General features: G+C 43.7%; 1 protein-coding gene across 1 annotated transcript in view; it reads left to right on the top strand.

The window, feature by feature from the left end:
• Nucleotides 1-22,604, top strand: part of LOC124719124 (nascent polypeptide-associated complex subunit alpha, muscle-specific form-like) — a 219,435-nt gene that overhangs the window by 101,536 nt on the left and 95,295 nt on the right. The window lies entirely within an intron of this gene.

The following is a 22,604-nucleotide window of genomic DNA, read 5'->3' as shown; positions in this document are numbered from 1 at the left end:
CCATTCAGAGCCACAGTAATTTGCAGAAATTCCCTCACTTACTAGCCTCAATCCCACACTCTCAAATGTCTTAACATAATATTAACAGTTATATTGTACGGGGTGTTCAAAAAGTCTCTCCTCAGTGTCGTATGATTGTTAGCCGCGCGTTCCGTATGACTGTTCGCGTGCCTGGGTTACTTCCCTTCAAGTGGACTCTCCCAACATTCCATTGTTTCGTTTATCTCAGCCAGCGTTAGTAGTATCGTTGGTGTGTGTCGTTACGTGTCGACGCGAACGTTTAAGTTTTGTTCCTTTCTTCCTTTTTTTCGTTTTTGTCACTGTTGAAATGCTAACCATTGAACAACGTGTGTTTTTAGTCGAACGAGTGTTCAAAGCTGGCGGTAAATACACAGTTTCAGTTCGTCAAACATTTAATTCAGTTTTCCTGGAGACAACACTCCCACATCGTGATACTGTGCTATATTTGACTAACAAATTTCGAAGTACGGGTTCAGTGACAGATGCACCGAGAAGTGGTCGTCCTAGCGTTTTGTCTGAGAATAAACTACTCGATATTTCCGATAAAATGTCCACGAGTCCGAACAAGTCAGCAAGAAAACTCGCCCACGAAATCGATGTTAGTTAGCCCACACAGCTGTAAGGAAAATATTAGAAGTTTTCCCACACAAAGTGACAGCCGTGCAAGAACTGAAAAATACTGATCATGGCAAGAGACTGCATTATTGTCAATGGTTCAAAAATTTCGTTCAACAAAATGGAAGGGATATTCTTAATGAAACGTTTTTCACTGATGAGGCATGGTTTAATTTATCCGGTTTTCGTTTCGAAAAATTCTCGTATGTGGAATACTGCAAATCCATTGTGTATTCGCGAGGAATCGCTTCATTATGTGAAAATAGGAGTTTGGATTGCAATTTCTAAACGTCGGATTGTGGGTCCCATATTTTTCAACGAAACAATAAACGCACAACAATACTGCAGTGATATTCTGTACCCATTCATAGGAGAACTTGTGTTAAGTGAAATACTGAACGGTTATTTTCAACAAGATGGTGCAACCGCGCATACAGCTCGCGTTTCGATGTCACTGCTTGCTGATGTTTTTGGTGATCGCATAAATTCACAGTGACTTTGGCCTCCGCGATCGCCTGACCTAACACCACCTGACGTTTTCTTCTGGGGTGCTGTGAAAGTAGCTCTCTATAAAAACCGTCCAATATCCATCGATCAATTGAAAACTGCAATATCCACTTTCACTGCTTGTGTTACAGAAGAAATGTTACAGCTTGTGTTTGGAAACATGATTAGACAAATTGAATTGTGTATTCAACAACAGGGGTGGGGGGGGGGCACATTCAACATTTAATGCGAAAATTTGCAAGTAAAAATGAAATTCAATAAATTAGTAACTTGGATTTCACTGAGTTTCATTTCGGTATATTCACTGCGGCATACGGCAGACGCGGCTAACAATCATACGGCACTGCGGGAAGTTTTTGAGCACCCCGTATTAAAAAAACCCTGAACATGTGCATGTGCATATCATACATACAGTAACACACAACAGACAGAGAGAGAGAGGCAGAGGGAGAACTCGTGCTCTATTGGCAGCATCTATGTAAAAATTGTCAAAAAAGACGTGAAGTGAACAAACAGTTACAACAGTTCTCATGAAAAAATCTGCAATTCGTTCCAGATAAATAGTAGTGTTCCACAGCAGCTAGTTTATGAAATTTGATATCTACAAAACAAACAGCATGACGTGAAAATAGGTCGCTGTTTAATCAGTGAAGCTAGTGTGTGAACTCCAATCTGTGATTGGATCCAAGGATTCACAGCCAGAGAAAAAAGTGATTCAGTGTGATTATCACCAAGTGTGCAGTACTGTAATTGTGCCAAGGCACTGTGCGTGTTAAGACAGACTGTTACGACAATTATAAATGTTCTACATTTGGTTGGCTCATATGTGGCGAAAATGTATGTTTCATCCATTGATGTACACTGTTTTTCTCCTGTGAAGATGATCGCAATAATCGAGACAGGTAGAGAATAAACAAACAGTTGTATAGCTGATAAATGCAAGCAGGTTTTCTTCAGAAAAAACTATTAGTAATAACTTACTAATGCAACAATTTTATGTAAGCTGTTTTCTAATATATAAATACCACAAATAAAAAGAAAATATTAGTATTCTAGATTAAATGCACTGAAGATGCTTTAATGTAAAAGCCGAAGCACATCAGTAACAAAATAAATATAGACTGCAGCAAGAACAAAAGCATTTAAACGTATAAAACGAATAGCATCACACACTTTCAGGCAATTAGGTTTTTAGAAAATGGATAATGATTTTACAAAAGCGAAAACAGCATTGTAAGTTGCCATGGAACATTTTATAACAAAACTTCACAGTTTTGAAAGCTGATTTCACATACTCCTCATGTCAGCCACTGTTAGTGGTTACTGCAACTTTACACGGAGCTGGTCCATCACAGCTACTCATATCTTGGATTCTTTGGTCACCCTACTGAATATAAGTGCAAGTCTAGAAAGTAGCCGAATTGAAGCTCAGTATTTATCTCATCCATAGCAGCAAGAGGATATACACTGACGTGCCAAAATATTATGACCATCTACTCTGTACTGTCTTGACTCTACCTTTGCAATTCAGTAGAACAGCGATACTGCATCACATGGGTTCGACAAGTCCTTGGCAGGTATCCGGAGGTATGTAACACCACACGTCTATGTACAGGGCACACAAATCCCATAAATTCCAACTCATGGGCTCATCTGGGATGAGGTTCATAGTCCATCTCCCTGATTATGCGCGTTCAAGCTGTTGCAGTCTGCATTTTCCTTCCTCACTTCACCTTATCCCTTCGTACCGTTTACATCCCTCTGGTTTGTGAGAACAGAGCTGGTGCCCAATAACATCCCAAATGTGTTCCATCAGGTAGCTCATCCGTATTTGATGACAAAGATAGGAACAAAAAAATGGTTCAAATGGCTCTGAGCACTATGGGACTTAACATCTATGGTCATCAGTCCGCTAGAACATAGAACTACTTAAACCTAACTAGCCTAAGGACAGCACACAACACCCAGTCATCACGAGGCAGAGAAAATCCCTGACCCCGAGATAGGAACATCACTATCTTGCTCCTCGAGCGCTGAAGTACGATTCTGGTCTTGTACCCTGGCTACTTATCCTTCTAGATAACGCCATTGCTGTTGAGAAATGCATCAAACGTGGATGGGTGCACATAGTCCGCAACAAAGTTCACAAAGTCCGAAGACGTTATGGTGCCTTCGACTACTGTCATTGATCCCGTGGAAGCCTAGGTGAATGTTCTCCATAGCTTAACTTAACACTGGCACCAGTGACGTGCAACTGTGGTACTTGGAATGTTTCAACAAGCCGTTTGCCTGCATTACGAGGTGCATTCAAGTTCTAAGGCCTCTGATTTTTTTTTCTCCAGACTGGAAAGAGATAGAAACATGTGCATTGTTTTAAAATGAGGCCGTGTTCATTGTCAATACGTCCCAGAGATGGCAGCACCGTACGGCAGATGGAATTTTACCGCCAGCGGCGAGAATGAGAACTGTTTTAAATACTTAAAATGGCGACGTTTTCCTTAGTTGAACAGTGTGCAATCATTCGTTTTCTGAATTTGCGTGGTGTGAAACCAATTGAAATTCATCGACAGTTGAAGGAGACATGTGGTGATGGAGTTATGGATGTGTCGAAAGTGCGTTCGTGGGTGCGATAGTTTAATGAAGGTAGAACATCGTGTGACAACAAACCAAAACAACCTCGGGCTCGCATAAGCCGGTCTGACGACATGATCGAGAAAGTGGAGAGAATTGTTTTGGGGGATCGCCGAATGACTGTTGAACAGATCGCCTCCAGAGTTGGCATTTCTGTGGGTTCTGTGCACACAATCCTGCGTGACGACCTGAAAATGCGAAAAGTGTCATCCAGGTGGGTGCCACGAATGCTGACGGACGACCACACGGCTGCCCATGTGGCATGTTGCCAAGCAATGTTGACGCGCAACGACAGCACGAATGGGACTTTCTTTTCGTCGGTTGTGACAATGGATGAGACGTGGATGCCATTTTTCAATCCAGAAACAAAGCGCCAGTCAGCTCAATGGAGGCACACAGATTCACCGCCACAAAAAAAAATTTCAGGTAACCGCCAGTGCTGAAAAAATGATAGTGTCCATGTTCTGGGACAGCGAGGGCGTAATCCTTACCCATTGCGTTCCAAAGGGCACTACGGTAACAGGTGCATCCTACGAAAATGTTTTGAAGAACAAATTCCTTCCTGCACTGCAGCAAAAACGTCCGGGAAAGGCTGCGCGTGTGCTGTTTCACCAAGACAATGTACCCGCACATCGAGCTAATGTTACGCAACAGTTTCTTCTTGATAACAACTTTGAAGTGATTCCTCATGCTCCCTACTCACCTGACCTGGCTCCTAGTGACTTTTGGCTTTTTCCAACAATGAAAGACACTCTCCGTGGCCGCACATTCACCAGCCGTGCTACTATTGCCTCAGCGATTTTCCAGTGGTCAAAACTGACTCCTAAAGAAGCCTTCGCCGCTGCCATGGAATCATGGCGTCAGCGTTGAGAAAAATGTGTACATCTGCAGGGCGATTACGTCGAGAAGTAACGCCAGTTTCATCGATTTCGGGTGAGTAGTTAACTAGAAAAAAAACTTGAATGCACCTCGTATGTTGCATCCAGACTCAACCATCAACCTGGTGTTACAAGAAACGAGGATCTTACGACCAGTCAACACGTTTTAAAGGATCTGTGGCCCAGAGTCGAAAGGCCGGCCGCGGTGGCCGAGCGGTTCTGCGCGCTTCAGCCTGGAACCACTCGGCTGCTGCGGTCACAGATTCGAATCCTGCCTCGGGCATGGATGTGTGTGATTTCCTTAGGTTAGTTAGGTTTAAGTAGTTCTACGTCTAGGGGACTGATGACCCCAGATGTTAAGTCCTATAGTGCTTAGAAGCATTTGAACCATTTTTTGAATCCAATGTCGATAATCCCATGACCTCTACAGTTAATGACGTCACGGGTCAACTCGGGCACATGTATGCGTCATCTACTACGCAGTCCAATATTAGACGTTGTCCGCTGGACAGTGTGTTCCGATCCACTTGTGCCTTCACCCGCATTGCATTCTGTCGTTACATTTACCGCACATCATCACCTATCCTGCTTTTCTGTGACGAGGTGTGAACACCCAACACCATGTTGCTTTTTTCTACGAGGGTGAGTGAAATGAAAACCTTAAATTTGTAATAACAAATCGAAATTTCGCGTCATTATCCTGTAAGTTGGTAAGCGTGCTCCAAACAGCGTGCAGAATGGCCTGTAGGTGGCAGCATAGTGCAGATGCACACATACCGTCGCAGTATCAGTATAAAGATGGCCGCCCCACTTGCGACTTGCAGCAGGGAAGAACAGCGTTCTGTTATTCGGTTTTGCGTAGTAAAGGTGTGAAACCTACTGAAACTCATCGACGAGTGAAGGTTCAGTACGGTGACGCATGTGTGTCACCGTAACAAGTCTACTAATGGAGTAGGAAGTTCGCAAATGGTGCGACTTCAGTGGAAGATGCTCCTCGTCCAGGTCAGGCACAACGAGTTGTGACTCCACAAAACACTGCAGCAGTTGAAGCCACAGTGAAGGAAAACCGCTGAGAGACACTGATTGACATTGCAGCATGTTTACACATTTGTCATGGGACAGCACACCACAAAGTGTCTGCAAGATGGTTGCCACGGCAGCTGACTCCTGAAATGAGAGAACGACTTGTTGATGCTTGTGAAGAACTTCTTCGGCGCTTTGAACGAGAAGGTGACGGCTTCCTTGCAAGAATCGTTACTGGGGACGAAACCTGGGTTCACGTCCACCAACCGGAAACGAAGAGAGCGAGCAAGGAATGGCGCCATTCCTCATCACCAAAACCAAAGAAGTTTCGAACAGAACCATCATCAGGGAAGGTTATGCTGACTGAAATTGGCGTCATTTTGGAACATTACATGCCTAGAGGGACCACTGTCACCAGTGCATCATACACAGATCTCCTAAAAAATCATCTGTGGCCTGCAATCAAATCAGAGCGACGTGGATTGCTGGCCAGCCGAAGTGGCCGTGCGGTTAAAGGCGCTGCAGTCTGGAACCGCAAGAGCGCTATGGTCGCAGGTTCGAATCCTGCCTCGGGCTTGGATGTTTGTGATGTCCTTAGGTTAGTTAGGTTTAACTAGTTCTAAGTTCTAGGGGACTAATGACCTCAGCAGTTGAGTCCCATAGTGCTCAGAGCCTTTTTTTTGGATTGCTGTCAGCAGGTGTCCTTTTGCAACATGACAATGCAAGGCGCCACACTGCCTGTACAACAGTTGCAACAATCACAGACTTGCATTTTGAGTGTCTTCATCCACCATACTCACCAGACTTTGCCCCAAGTGATTTCCATATGTTTGGACCACTCAAAGACGCAATTGGAGGAAAGAAGTTCCGTTCTGATGAAGAGGTACGCCATGCGGTGCGCGAGTGGTTGCGCGGATTTCCAAAAGAATTTTTTGCTAAAGGAATTTATGCACTTTGCAAGCGCTGGATGACTTGCATTGAGCGTGGGGGAGATTACGTTGAAAAGTGATACAGCTTTGTACCACTTCTGCACAATAAATAATATTTAAAGAAGTATTTAAGGTTTTGATTTCACTCACCCTCGTAGATTTGCGCTTGTTCAGTCACTATAAGCGCGAGGGTCGTTCAATTAGTAACGCCGCACATTAAAAAATGCCATTAATGAACATAGTCAAACGTCCTTGTTGGTGCTTCAAATTTGATGTTCGTTGCGCGCGCCGGTGAGGTTACGAACCGTTCTGGCAGATGGCAGAGCTGTAGCACAGCGTCAAAATGGCGTCTACTCACGTTACAAACAGCGTGCTGTTGTTGAATTCTTGTGTGCAGGAAAAGAAACTGTGGTGGACATCCGTAACCGTTTGTGTGCAGTGTGTGGCGCTGCTGCAGTTGCTAGGAGTACTGCTGGGCGATGGGTAAAAAAAAGTCACAGCCTCAGGAAATGCAGAAACAGAGATCCACGATCAGCCACGTTCCGGATGTCCTGTCACAGCCACTGCTCCAGACGTGCTGAATCGTGCGGATGCCATTATTCGTGCCGACCTGGGCACCACAACTCGACAATTGGCTCTACAGTTACCGATCAGCATTGGAGGTGCGTCTGCAATGATCGAGACTCTCCGATATTGAAAGAGGTGCTCACGATGGGTTCCACGAATGCTCACAGCGAACCACAAGATTCAAAGAAAGGCCATTTTATCTGAATTCCTGGACTGTTTTGAGGCCGCCGGAGAGGCCTTTCTGTCACGGATCGTTACGGGGGACGAAAGCTGGGTGCACCACTTTGTGTCTGAAACAAAAAGGCAGTCCACGGAGCGGCATCATCCTTGTTCACTACAAAAGAGGAAATTCGAGACAACCCCCTCTGCCAGAAAAGTCATGGTGACAGTCTTCTGGGATTGTGATGGCGTCATTCTCGTGGTCGTGATGCCAAGAGAGTCAACGATCAATTCTGAGGCGTACGTGAAGACTCTCAATAAACTCACGAACCATTTCCGACGTGTTCGACCGGACATAGAATCCAGCAGAAATCTTGCTCCAACACGATAATGCACGCCCACACACAAGTCTCTCACCCGGGAACACACCGCCAAATTGGGTTGGACATCATTGTCTTATCGACCCTACAGTCCAGACGTGGCACTCTCGTACTTTCATCTCTTTGTGCCAGTTAAAGATTTTCTACGGGGAACGCATCTTGAAGATGACGAGAGTGTCAGTCATGCAGTGAAAACATGGCTACATCAACGGGACAACAGCTTTTACTACGAGGGAATGTAAGCTCTTCCACAACGTCGCCGCACGGCCATAGAACGTGATGGAGACTACGTAGAAAGATAGGACATGGACAAAACATGTTGATGTATATTGTCACCAAATTCTGACTCTTAACAATAAATGTGTTATGAGAAAAAAAGTGGGGCATTAATTATTGAATGATCCTCATCGATGTTCATGACAGTATCACTCAAACCTCCTACCAGCTTCACTGTTCGTGAGATGCTTGTTTCAGTCACAGCATCATAACAGTCTGCCCTTTGTCAATCTCGCTTATGTCAATGTATTTTTCTATTTACAGACTGCATTATCACTAGAATGACCACACATTTGCCTCTGCTCTGTTTCTATACTTATTGCCTTACATGGCCACAATGCCAGCAAGAGACATTCACAAGGAGAGCACCCGTCGAACGGATTTTCTTTATTTTTAGGGTATCTAAGCTCAATAGGTCAAAACAGAACAGGGTCACTTAATCGCCCGTCCACCTGCTTGTCTGTCTCTCTGGCGGTTGAAAACCCTTTTGCACAGGAACAGGTAGACGTGTCAGGTTGGAATTTATGTCACTCATTAAACCCTATACGGTACTCCTCCTTGACTAGAATTACGAAATTTGGAAACAACAAACATTTCGCACTACCCGTAATGGGAAAACATTAGAAAATTGACCATTTGTAATTACACGGAACTGGTGTAGGCATGCGTATACAAATACAGAGATATGTAAAGAGGCAGAATACGGCGCTGCGGTCGGCAACGCCTGTATAAACACAACAAGTGTCTGGCGCAGTTCTTAGATCGGCTACTGCTGCTGCAATGGCAGGTTATCAAGATGTGAGTTTCAACGTGGCGTTATAGTCGGCACACGAGCGATGGGACACAGCAGTGATGAAGTGGGGATTTTCCCGTACGACCGTTTCACGAGTTTACCGTGAATATCAGGAATCCAATAAAACATCAAACTGCCGACATCGCTGCTGCCGGAAAAAATACTGCAAGAACGGGACCAACGACAGCCGAACGGAATCGTTCAGCGTGACAGAAGCGCAACCCTTCCGCAAATTGCCCCAGGTTTCAATGCTGGGCCATCAACAAATATCAACGTGCGAACCATTCAACATAGGGCCGGCCGCGGTGGCCGAGCGGTTCTAGGCGCATGAGTCCGGAACCGAGCGACTCCTACGGGCGCAGGTTCGAATCCTGCCTCGGGCATGGATGTGTGTGATGTCCTTAGGTTAGTTAGGTTTAAGTAGTTCCAAGTTCTAGGGGACTGGCGACCTCAGATGTTAAGTCCCATAGTGCTCAGAGCCTTTTGAACCATTCAACATAACATCATCGATACGGGCTTTCGGAGCCGAAGTCCCACTCTTGTAGCATTGAAACTGCACGACACAAATCTTTATACGCCTCACCTGCCCCGTCAACACGGATACTGGACTGCTGATGACTGGAAACATGTTGCCTGGTGGGACGAGTCTCGTTTCAAAATGTATCCAGTGGATGGACGTGTACGGGTATGGAGACAAGTTCATGAATCCACGGATCGTGCATCTCAGCAGGGGACTCTTCAAGCTGGTCGATGCTGTGTAATTGTGTATGGCATGTGTAGATGGAGTGATACGGGATCCCTGATACGTCTAGATACGAAACTGATACGTGACACATACGTAAGCAACCTGTCTGATCACCTGCATCTCCGGCCCTCGTACACTTACGGATTTATGGACAGCCCTGCAGGACTCGAGATGTCAGTTCCCGCCAGCACTAGTTCCGACTTTAGTAGAGTCCATCCCACATCGTTTTTGCAGGCAGCGGTGGCCGATCGATTCTAGGCGCTTCAGTCCGGAACCGCGCGACTGCTACGGTCGCAGGTTCGAATCCTGCCTCGGGGATGGATGTGTGTGATGTCCTTAGGTTAGCTAGGTTTAAGTAGTTCTAACAAGGGAACCTCCCCATCGCACCTCCCTCAGATTTAGTTATAAGTTGGCACATTCGATAGGCCTTGAAAAAATAAACACAGATCAATCGATAAAACAGGAAGAAGTTGTGTGGAACTATGAAAAAATAAGCAAAATATACAAACTGAGTAGTTTATGTGCAAGATATGCAACATCAAGGACAGTGTGAGATCAGGAGCGCCGTGGTCCCGTGGTTAGCGCGAGCAGCTGCGGAATGAAAGGTCCTTGGTTCCAGTCTTCCCTCGGCTGAAAAGTTTACTTTCTTTATTTTCGCAAAGTTATGATCTGACCGTTCGTTCATTGACGTCTCTGTTCACTGTAATAAGTTTAGTGTCTGTGTTTTGCGACCGCACCGCAAAACCGTGCGATTAGTAGACGAAAAGACGTGCCTCTCCAATGGGAACCGAAAACATTTGATCGTAAGGTCATAGGTCCACCGATTCCTCCACAGGAAAACACGTCTGATATATTCTATACGACACTGGTGACGGCATGTGCGTCACATGAAAGGAATATGTTGTCGACTCACCTAACTTGTACACTTGCCGAATGGGTAAAAAGATTCTTCTACCTTGCACGATTTAGGTTTTCTTGTGGATGTGATAATCACTCCCAAAAAAGTGATGAAAACATAAGCGTTTGTCACATAAACTGAAAATAAAAAGTTAAACTTTCCACCCGAGGGAAGGCTTGAACCAAGGACCTCTCGTTCCGCAGCTGCTCACGCTAACCACGAGACCACGGCGCTCTTGAGCTGTCACTATCCTTGATGTTGCCTATCTCGCACATAAACTACTCAGTTTGTATCATTTGCTTATTTTTTCATAGTTCCACACAATTTCTTCTTGTTTTCTCGATTGATCTGTGTTCAGTTTTTCAAGGTCTATCCACTGTGCCAACTTATAACTAAATCTGAGGGGGGTGCGATGGGGAGGTTCCCTTGTAAGTTCTAGGGGACTGATGACCTCAGAAGTAAGTCCCCTAGTGCTCAGAGCCATTTGAACCACATCGTGTTTCGGCACTTATGCAATTCCGCGGGTGCTCTACACGATATTAGGCAGGTGTACCAGTTTATTTGGCTCTTCAGTGTATATCACACGACACAGGAAAAAATATTTTTTTGTCATTTGTTAATTGATTTCAATAACCTGAAATTCAAACATTCTCAAAAGTCTTGGAATCCATGGGACCGATGTCTTGCCAGTACCAATGCAGATAACAGGCAAAAATCATCGCAATTCTCAATTCTGTGAATGGGTAAGCTACGTACATAATTAAGTTTGTATGGAAGCCTCAGTGTGAAACTCTTACTATTACCCAGCTAATTTTTATAGCTATGTTTCGTTAAGTTCAGAACTCAAATATCAATCCTCAAAGGCAGTTCAATGTAACTATCAAAAATTATCGAGAAAATCGACTTTGAAAATTTTCGAGGAACTTTAACTGACAAGTTTTCCGGCATGCCAGGTAGCGCACTCGGTTGTGTCGGAGAATGGTAATACGATAAGTAATGGATTGCTGGTTCGTATCCTTTTTTTTTTTTTTTTTGCTTTATTGATCAGTTTGAATACTTACATAGTTTAAATACACAATTAATGAAATAAATGCCATTTACCACATGTCTTATATCCATTTTTGTATGGCAAATGCACTTCTAATTATTTCTAATTGCATAGTGCACCTTTGATAATTTAAATTGTTAATTATCGATATTTTGTAACAGATTGTTATTAAAGATTGTCTAAATTAAAAATTCATTGCAAATTTATTGACAGTCTTTTATAAAATATCGATGTTTAAGAATTCATATTTCCAATGAAAACTGAAATTTTTTGTGTGATATGTAATTAGAAGCAAGGACAATTGCATTTTTATCAATTGAAGACATAAAGTCTGTATATAAGTCCGCGCTCATTTTATTTTTAGCACTTTTATTTTCGCTAGTCCGTCTTGATCACATAGATTTCTTTACACTTCTTTATACTTTATGATCAAGACGGACTTGTGAAAATAAAAGTATTTGCATTTTTCGTAACAAGTGATGATTACATATCTGTTAATTAGCATATATTTGATAAATTTTATATGTAAATTATTCAAGTGTTCGAAACGAAGGTAAAAAATTAGATGAGAAAAGGACAATCACGAGACTCCAACCGTGATTTACTGATTACCCCATTATCGCTTCCTAACACAGCTGAGTCCTCCACACAGCTTGCCATACTAATCACCTACACTTTAGTCGATTTTACAGTGAATTTAAACAGATGGTTCAAATGGCTATGAGCACTATGCGACTTAACTACTAAGGTCATCAATCGCCTAGAACTTAGAACTAATTAAACCTAACTAACCTACGGACATCACACACATCCATGCCCGAGGCAGGATTCGAACCTGCGACCGTAGCAGTCGTTCGGCTCCAGACTGTAGCGCCTAGAACCGCACGGCCACTTCTGCCTGCAATTTAAATAGAGTTGCACCCTACTGCTTTATGTTGAATGAGTTCTGAACTTCATGCACTGTACTTACTCTCCCGGCCCCACGAACCACAATCGATTTCTGTCCTTGTCAGTTGGCCTCCTCCACAGCGTTCTCCCTCCCTGAACCTTCTAGGCCACCTGGTGTCTCCTCCTTATTTTCCATCTGTCTAAAGGTTTCTGCTCTTCTGATATCTTTTTCGGCAGTCCTCTCAATGTCGATCGGTCCTCTCTTCTATTGATATGCCCAGTGCCTTATCATAAATATAAAAAGATCACAAATATCTGATTTGCATGTGCTCTCACAATGGCTCGTCAATGTAGTTAACCAGTTATATTGCCATTAACAGTTGTCAAATCTGTAAACGACAATACGTCTGTTGTTAACAACCGGCCACCGTTGTGTCGACTACTGTGGGAGTCAGTACAGAGACAAACAAGGGAGGAGACAAGTTGAGATGGGCCATGGCAGGAATCCTAAATGACTGTACATCACACTTTTAATATTAATTAATCATTTTATTTCTAAAAAGAAAAGAAACGTAACTTGCTTCTTGTGTCTCCTGTGCAATTACATTACACACTATTACTACTCACAGACAGGGCTGTAACCTCTCTCCTATGTTGTTCAATCTGTATATAGAGCAAGCAGTTAAGGATACAAAAGAAAAATTCGTAGTAGGTATTAAAATCCATGGATAAGAAATAAAAACTTTGATGTTTGCCGATGACATTGTATTTCTGTCAGAGATAACGAAGGACTTGGAAGAGCAGGTGAACGGAATGGACAAGTCTTGAAAGGAGGACATAAGACGAACATCAACAAAAGCAAAACGAGGATAATGAAATGTAATCGAATTAAGTCGGGTGATGCTGAGGGAATTAGATTAGGAAATGAGACGCTTAAAGTAGTAAATGAGGTTTGCTATATGGGGAGCAAGATAACTGATGATGGTCGAAGTAGAGAGGATATAAAATGTAGACTGGCAATGGCTAGGAAAGCGTTTCTGAAGAAGAGTATACATCGAGTATATATTAAAGTGTCAGGAAGTCTTTTCTGAAAGTATTTGTATGGAATGTAGCCATGTATGGATGTGAAACATGGGCGATAAATAGTTTGTACAAGAAGAGAATAGAAGCTTTCGAAATGTGGTGCTACAGAAGAATGCTGAAGATTAGATGGGTAGATCACATAACTATTGAGAAGGTACTGAATAGAATTATGGAGAAGAGGAGTTTGCGGCACAACTTGACTAGAAGAAGGGATCGGTTGGTCGGACACGTATTGAGGCATCAAGGGATCACAAATTTAGTATTGGAGGGCAACGTGGAGGATAAAAATCGTAGAGGGAGGCCAAGAGATGAATACACTAAGCAGATTCAGAAGGATGTAGGTTGCAGTAGGTACTGGGAGATGAAGAAGCTTGCACGGGATAGAGTAGCATGGAGAGCTGCATCAAACCAGTCTCAGGACTGAAGACCACAACAACAACAACTATTCAGAGAATGCAGGCTGCATATCATCTTCCTGTTACTTTGTACCGATGCTCTCGAAGACTGTGACTGACCTCTTCTGACCGGCGATGGGCGGCTGATTAAGTCACCATTGAAAGGGGGCACAGAACTATTGTCTCCCTGGAAGTGTGGCACTGTTCGCTCTTTCCATTGGTGCATGGATCAGCAGCTTCTTGATGTCGTTTCACGGCACTGCACTGGCCGGTGTGTAATCGACGCGTTAGGACTGCACAAACACCTTGCTTACCTTTTGCAGAATGTGATAGGTTAGGCAAGGGCAGAGATACACACCTAATGCTTTTCTGTTGTTCCCTTCCGTTTTTCCGATTACATTATAATTAAAATTTTGCACAATACAGATGCTGTCATACTTAACACGATACCATAAGTTCAAGATTTGCTTCTATGACCAATGAAAGTTGTGTTTAACAAAATGTTACAAATAAAGATCATATCCCAGGCATGGGGTAAACATCATATTTGCACAGGCAAAATTCCACACAAAAAGGAAGTATTATAACAACTAAAGGAAAATTATAGTAATTGCTGGATCCTGCCATTATTGACTTGTATAACATCAAAATCATCAACATCATCTTCGTCATTGTCTCCATCATTGTAATCGTATTCAATATCAAAGCATGCCCTAACGTATCACTAATTTCAGTACAAAACAGTTTAACACAATGAAACACATTGCATTGTTATTTGTCCTTTTCTTGCAACATTTTTCTGCAGTTTTCTCGGTATAGTCTGTGGTCCTGCTTCGTCTTCATTGTGTAGTCGATAAGGCGAAAACTATATTTAGATTGCAAAGTTTCTAAGATGCTGAAGAAAAAGTTCCTTTTGTGGTTTATTGAATCCCATTATCCCCCCGATACTGATCTTCTCAGTTGCCTCATTGGTGAGCGATGAATGAATGTGTTTAGTCTTCTCCTCCCACTTGGGTTTCTTTATTAAACGGGTGGTTAACGCCATTACTTTCGGCAAACTGATATGCTAAATGTCGGAAGTGTTTAAACGAAAGGCACTAGAACATATAATTCAGATTGATCCAATGGTCCGCAACGTGAGTTTCAGTTTTCTCTGCATCAGAAAATACTCTCTTGAAACGCCCCAATGATGCTGCTCCAAAGAATTTTTTAAGCCTTTGACGTAAGGTGGATTCATTGAATACAAGCCTTTTAGATGCATTTCTAATTGGAAATCCATTTGCTATTAACTTCCAAGACTCCTCTAACAACTGTCTCCCATAGTTTCCGTAACATGATGGAGAACTATTCTTATTAATATATAAGAAACTATCAGCCGCGATTGTGGTAATGAAACCAACCTTTACCTAGGTTTCAGCCCAAGTAATTGAGCCTTCTTGATAAGTATACCTGATTCTATAATATGTCTGCGACAGCATGGTCTAAAAATAAAACTAAAACAGTCTGAATAGGCATAGTCACATTTCAAAAAATGCGGTACATAGGTACTAAGTCACCACCAAGACTTAACTCCATGGGGACGAGACGCTCGCGGAACTTAAGTCTTGGTGGTGACTTAGTACCTATGTACCGCATTTTTTGAAATGTGACTATGCCTATTCAGACTGTTTTAGTTTTATTTCTAGACCATGCCCTCGCAGACATATTATAGAATCAGGTATACGTATGAAGACGGCACAATTACTTGGGCTGAAACCTAAGTAAAGATTGGTTTCATTATCGCAATCCAGCCCAATAGTTTCTTACATATTAGATTATCACGATTGCTAACTGGGCTTCAATGTTGAAAGTACTAATATTCTTATTAATACTGAATCAGTTGGTATGAGAGTGAACTATAAATTAAAGTCCATTAAAAAATGTTAAATACATCTACACGTAGAGTATTAAAACCGAAGAAAGAAAAGAAAAACGTTTTGGGGCCAAGGTACGCATGCAGACACTTGCCCTGTTAGTTCGTAGAATGTTTGTCCTGTGGCGCTGATATCTGAACTTCTGGTAACAGCTACTGTAAATGGCAAATTTTTAAACCAACAACTAAACTTAAAGTGTGAGTTAGATTATGTATCTACATTAAATGTACGAGGTGCATTCAAGTTCTAAGGCCTCCGATTTTTTTTCTAATTAACTACTCACCCGAAATCGATAAAACTGGCGTTACTTCTCGACGTAATCGCCCTGCAGACGTACACATTTTTCACAACGCTGACGCCATGATTCCATGGCAGCGGCGACGGCTTCTTTAGGAGTCTGTTTTGACCACTGGAAAATCGCTGAGGCAATAACAGCACGGCTGGTGAATGTGCGGCCACGGAGAGTGTCTTTCATTGTTGGAAAAAGCCAAAAGTCACCAGGAGCCAAGTCAGGCAAATAGGGAGCATGAGGAATCACTTCAAAGTTGTTATCAAGAAGAAACTGTTGCGTAACATTAGCTCGATGTGGGGGTGCATTGTCTTGGTGAAACAGCACACGTGCTGCCCTTCCTGGACGTTTTTGTTGCAGTTCAGGAAGGAATTCGTTCTTCAAAACATTTTCGTAGGATGCACCTGTTACCGTAGTGCCCTTTGGAACGCAATGGGTAAGGATTACTCCCTCGCTGTCCCAGAACATGAACACCATCATTTTTTCAACACTGGCGGTTACCCGAAATTCTTTTGGTGGCGGTGAATCTGTGTGCTTCCATTGAGCTGACTGGTGCTTTGTTTCTGGATTGAAAAATGGCATCCACGTCTCATCCATTGTCACAACCGACGAAAAGAAAGTCCCATTCGTGCTGTCGTTGCACGTCAACATTGCTTGGCAACATGCCACACGGGCAGCCATGTGGTCGTCCGTCAGCATTCGTGGCACCCATCTGGATGACACTTTTCGCATTTTCAGGGCGTCATGCAGGGTTGTGTGCACAGAACCCACAGAAATGCCAACTCTGGAGGCGATCTGTTCAACAGTCATTCGGCGATCCCCCAAAACAATTCTCTCCACTTTCTCGATCTTGTCGTCAGACCGGCTTGTGCGAGCCCGAGGTTGTTTCAGTTTGTTGTCACATGATGTTCTGCCTTCATTAAACTGTGCACCCACGAACGCACTTTCGACACATCCATAACTCCGTCACCACATGTCTCCTTCAAGTGTCGATGAATTTCAATTGGTTTCACACCACGCAAATTCAGAAAACGAATGATTGCATGCTGTTCAAGTAAGGAAAGAGTCGCCACTTTAAGTATTTAAAACAGTTCTCATTCCATCTGCCATACGGTGCTGCCATCTCTGGGACGTATTGACAATGAACGTGGCCTCATTTTAAAACAATGCGCATGTTTCTATCTCTTTCCAGTCCATAGATAAAAAATCGGAGACCTTAGAACTTGAATGCACCTTGTATCGGTAACTCTTTGAGATTTTGTTATCGCAGCCAGCCAACCATCAGTTACACGGTAGGTACCTGGATCCAAAGTTCTAAAAAGCAAAACTCACCTCACATCACGAATACTTGAAAGTGCATACCACTACCAGATCACACCTAACTCTTCCACCATAAAAGCTCACAATTCAAAACGCAGGGCTACCACACTACACTCACAAGTAAGAAAAACACTAGATTCAGATCTTCGCACCATGCGCACCATTACCCCTACTGAAGAAAAATGTTAAAAAACTTATTGCTCGTGTTAACATAAGGTCGCTGAACAAAAAAATTGGTAACCTCACAAAGCGCACATGGGTCACTTTGAAGAGCTGCAGATGGTGCCGAATTGCCGTGGGAGACTAATGTCACGCTTTGTCAATTAGAGGCGGTTTCAAACCAGACAGTAATAGTTCCTGTCAGCAAATACCGTCCCATTTTACCCAATTTCCGAACGAACATGGGGGATACATACGGTGGGCATCTGCTACCAAATACCTCACAAACCCCATTGCCCACGACATTTTTTGGTTATGGTAATGGTGGTAAGTTCCCATGAGACCAAACTGCTGAGGTCATCGGTCCCTAGGCTTACACACTACTTAACCTAACTTAAACTACATCTACATCCATACTCCGCAAGCCACCTGTGGCCTAGGGTACTTTGAGTACCTCTATCGGTTCTCCTTTCTATTCCAGTCTCGTATTGTTCGTGGGAAGAAAGATTGTCAGTATGCCTCTGTGTGGGCTCTAATCTCTCTATCCTCATGGTCTCGTCGCGAGATATACGTAGGAGGGAGCAATATACTGCTTGATCCCTCGGTGAAGGTATGTTCCCGAAACTTCAACAAAAGCCCGTACCGAGCTACTGAGCGTCTCTCCTGCAGTGTCTTCCACTGGAGTTTATCTATCATCTCCGTAACGCTTTCGCGATTACTAAATGATCCAGTAACGAAGCGCGCTGCTCTCTGTTGGATCTTCTCTATCTCTTCTGTCAACCCTATCTGGTACGGATCCCACACTGCTGAGCAGTATTCAGGCAGTGGGCGAACAAGCGTACTGTAACCTACTTCCTTTGTTTTCGGATTGCATTTCCTTAGGATTCTTCCAGTGAAGCTCAGTCTGGCATCTGCTTTACCGACGATCAAATTTATATGATCATTCCATTTTAAATCACTCCTAATGCCTACTCCCAGGTAATTTATGGAATTAACTGCTTGCAGTTGCTGACCTGCTATATTGTAGATAAATGATAAAGGATCTTTCTTTCTATGTATTAGCAGCACATTACACTTGTCTACATTGATATTTAATTACCATTGCCTGCACCATGCGTCAATTCGTTGCAGATCCTCCTGCATTTGAGTACAATTTTCCATTGTTACAACCTCTCGATATACCACAGCATCATCCGCAAAAAGCCTCAGTGAACTTCCGATGTTATGTATATTGTGAATAGCAACGGTCCTACGACACTCCCCTGCGGCACACTTGAAATCACTCTTACTTCGGAAGACTTCTCTCCATTGACATGCTGCGTTCTGTTATCTAGGAACTCTTCAATCCAATCACACAATTGGTCTGATAGTTCATATGCTCTTACTTTGTTCATTAAACGACTGTGGGAAACTGTATCGAACGCCTTGCGGAAGTCAAGAAACACGGCATCTACCCGTGAACCCGTGTCTATGGCCCTCTGAGTCTCGTGGACGAATAGCGCGAGCTGGGTTTCACACGATCGTCTTTTTCGAAACCATGCTGATTCCTACAGAGTAGATTTCTAGTCTCCAGAAAAGTCATTATACTCGAACACAATACGCGTTCCGAAATTCTACAACTGATCGACGTTAGAGATATAGATCTATAGTTCTGCTAAGGACAACACACACACACCCATGCCCAATGAAGGACTCGAACCTCCGACGGGGAAGCCGCGCGAACCGTGGCAAGGTGCTAGCCGCGCGGCGCGACATTTTTTGACCAGGTCAATGATCACATCAGGATACACTAGCACCCAAACGGACAGTTGCTCAAAACGTGCACTGCCTCGTGGATGCGGGTCGGGGGCAACATTGTGCAACGTGCAACATCCACCTGTGCTTCCGTACCATCTGTGCCAGTTATCAAAGGCGTCATGGCAGCTCTCCAGTTCATAAACTCAGACCTTTCCTGCTCTTCCCCATCAGAGATGGCATCTTCCAGCAGGATAACTCTGTGTGTCACAAGGCCGGAATCGTACTACAGTTATTTGAGGGGCATCGTGGTAAAATCATTTTAATTCCTTGGCCAACCAACTCACCTACTCTGGACCAGTCGGTCGCCATCTCCGTGCTGACAATGCATCGGTCCGTAATTTACGTATCTTGGCGTGCATCAGGTGAGACACCTGCTGTAACCTACTGAGGATTTGTCGAATCCACGTTACACCGCACTGATGCTTTATTGCGTCCAAAAGGAAAACCAACTTGTTTCTAAGTAGCTGTTCGGGAGATGTCCATTAATTACGTGAGTATTTTTTTTTTCTCTTTTCTGACACGCGGTGGGACAACCCCCATCCTCCCCTCCCTCGTGCTAGATTTACCCTATAATTTTTAAATAATTAAATTTATTTAATGTGTTCGTATTTTTGCTTCATACCACTAAAGGTACACTATGTGATCAAAAGCATCTGGACACCTGGCTGAAAATGACTTACAAGTTCGTGGCACCCTCCATCGGTAATGCTGGAATTCAATATGGTGCTGGCCCACCCGTAGCCTTAATGACAGCTTCCACTCTCGCAGGCATACGTTCAATCAGGTGCTGGAAGGTTTCTTGGGGAATGGCAGCCCATTCTTCACAGAGTACTGCACTGAGGGGAGCTATCGATGTCGGTCGGTGAGGCCTGGCGTTTTAAAACATCCCAAAGGTGTCAGGACTATGTGCAGGCCAGTCCATCACAGGGATGTTACTGTCGTGTAACCACTTAGTACAGGCGCGCATTCTGAGCAGGTGCTCGATCGTGTTGGAAGATGCAGTCAACATCCCCAAACTGCTCTTCAACAGTGGGAAGGAAGAAGGTGCTTAAAACATCAATGTAGGCCTATGCTGTGACAGCGCGACGCAAAACAACAAGGGGTGAAAGTCCTCTTCATGAAAAAAAAGACCGCCTCCGAATTTTACTGTTGGCACTACACGCGCTGGCAGATGTCGTTCACGTGACATTCGCCATACCCACACCATGCCACCGGATCACCACATTCTGTACTTTGATTCGTCACTCCAAACAACGTTTTTCCACTGTTCAATCGTCCAATGTTTACGCCCCTTCCCTTCCATTAAGCGAGGCGTCGTTTGGCATTTACAGGCGTGGTTTGCGGCTTGTGAGCTACCGCTCGACCACGAAATCTAAGATTTCTCACTTGCCGCCTGCAGTGGATCCTGATGCAGTGTGGAATTCCTGTGTGATGGTCTGTACAGATGTTTGCCTACTACACATTATGACCCTCTTCAACTGTCGGCGGTCTCTGTCAGTCAACAGATGAGGTCGGCCTGTACGCTTTTGTGCTGTACGTGTCCCTTCACGTTTCCACTTCACTATCACATCGGAAACAGTGGACCTAGGGCTGTTTAGGAGCGTGGAAATCTCGTGTACAGACGAATGACACAAGTGACACCCAATTACCTGACCACGCTCTAAGTCTGTGAGTTCCACGGAATGCCCCATTCTGCTCTCTCACAATGTCTAATGACTACTGAGGTCGCTGGTATGGAGTACCTGGCAGTAGATGGCAGCACAATGCACCTAATATGAAAAACGTATGTTTTTGGGGGTGTCCGTCTACTTTTAATCACATCGTGTACCTGTTATCTTGCTTGCAGTTAATTTTATAAATCGCAAAGGTAGTTGCTATAATAATGTATATACTCAGGATGCAGAAGTTGTCGTGAGATTTTGATTACGCACCCTTCTATTGAATGAGAGTTGGTGAGATTTTTCCGGACACGCTTTCCCCCCTCCCGTCTCCCCTCCCCCACACCCGTTTTAAGCTCATGTAATCAGTGGACATACCCTCATAATGTTTTGGCTCAACAGTGTTGTTAAGCTGATGCTACTCTCAGTCTCCATAAAACTGTGCTCCGTTCGCATTTACACGTTTGTTGCCTTGATTGGCGTAACGCCTCCGCAGCATTTGTAAAGAGGTACAACGCTATTTAGCTCGATTAAAGAGCACTGGGATTTACAGCAGCAAAGTTTGGCAAAATGAGAAATAGAAGAACAATAGGGAATCAGCGATCATAAAGCGGTTACGGCATCGATGATTTCAGCCGTAAATAGAAATATTAAAAAGGGTAGGAAGATTTTTCTGTTTAGCAAAAGTGACAAAAAGCAGAATTCAGAGTACCTGACGGCTCAACACGAAAGTTTTGTCTCAAGTACAGATAGTGTTGAGGATCAGTCGACAAAGTTCAAAACCATCGTACATTATGCGTTAGATGAGTATGTGCCAAGCAAGATCGTAAGAGATGGAAAAGAGCCACCGTGGTACAACAACCGAGTTAGAAAACTGCTGCGGAAGCAAAGGGAACTTCACAGCAAACATAAACATAGCCAAAGCCTTGCAGACAAAAATTACGCGAAGCGAAATGTAGTGTGAGGAGGGCTATGCGAGAGGCGTTCAATGAATTCGAAAGTAAAGTTCTATGTACTGACTTGGCAGAAAATCCTAAGATATTTTGGTCTTATGTCAAAGCGGTAGGTGGATCCATACAAAATGTCCAGACACTCTGTGACCAAAATGGTACTGAAACAGAGGATGACAGACTAAAGGCCGAAATAGTAAATGTCTTTTTCCAAAGCTGTTTCACAGAGGAAGACTGCACTGTAGTTCCTTCTCTAGATTATCGCACAGATGACAAAATGGTAGATATCAAAATAGACGACAGAGGGATAGAGAAACAATTAAAATCGCTCAAAAGAGGAAAGGCCGCTGGACCTGACGGGATACCAGTTCGATTTTACCCAGAGTACGCGAAGGAACTTGCAGCGGTGTAGCGTAGGTCTCTAGAAGAGCGTAGCGTTCCAGAGGATTGGAAAAGGGCACATGTCATCCCCGTTTTCAAGAAGGGACGTCGAACAGATGTGCAGAACTATAGACCTATATCTCTAACGTCGATCAGTTGTAGAATTTTGGAACACGTATTATGTTCGAGTATAATGACTTTTCTGGAGACTAGAAATCTACTCAGTAGCAATCAGCATGGGTTTCGAAAAAGACGGTCATGTGAAACCCAGCTCGCGCTATTCGTCCACAAGACTCAGAGG

This window comes from Schistocerca piceifrons, chromosome 10 (assembly GCF_021461385.2).
Source record: "Schistocerca piceifrons isolate TAMUIC-IGC-003096 chromosome 10, iqSchPice1.1, whole genome shotgun sequence".
NCBI lineage: Eukaryota > Metazoa > Arthropoda > Insecta > Orthoptera > Acrididae > Schistocerca > Schistocerca piceifrons.
Note: the sequence above shows the minus strand (reverse complement) of the source record. Positions and strands in the feature narration are given on the sequence as shown.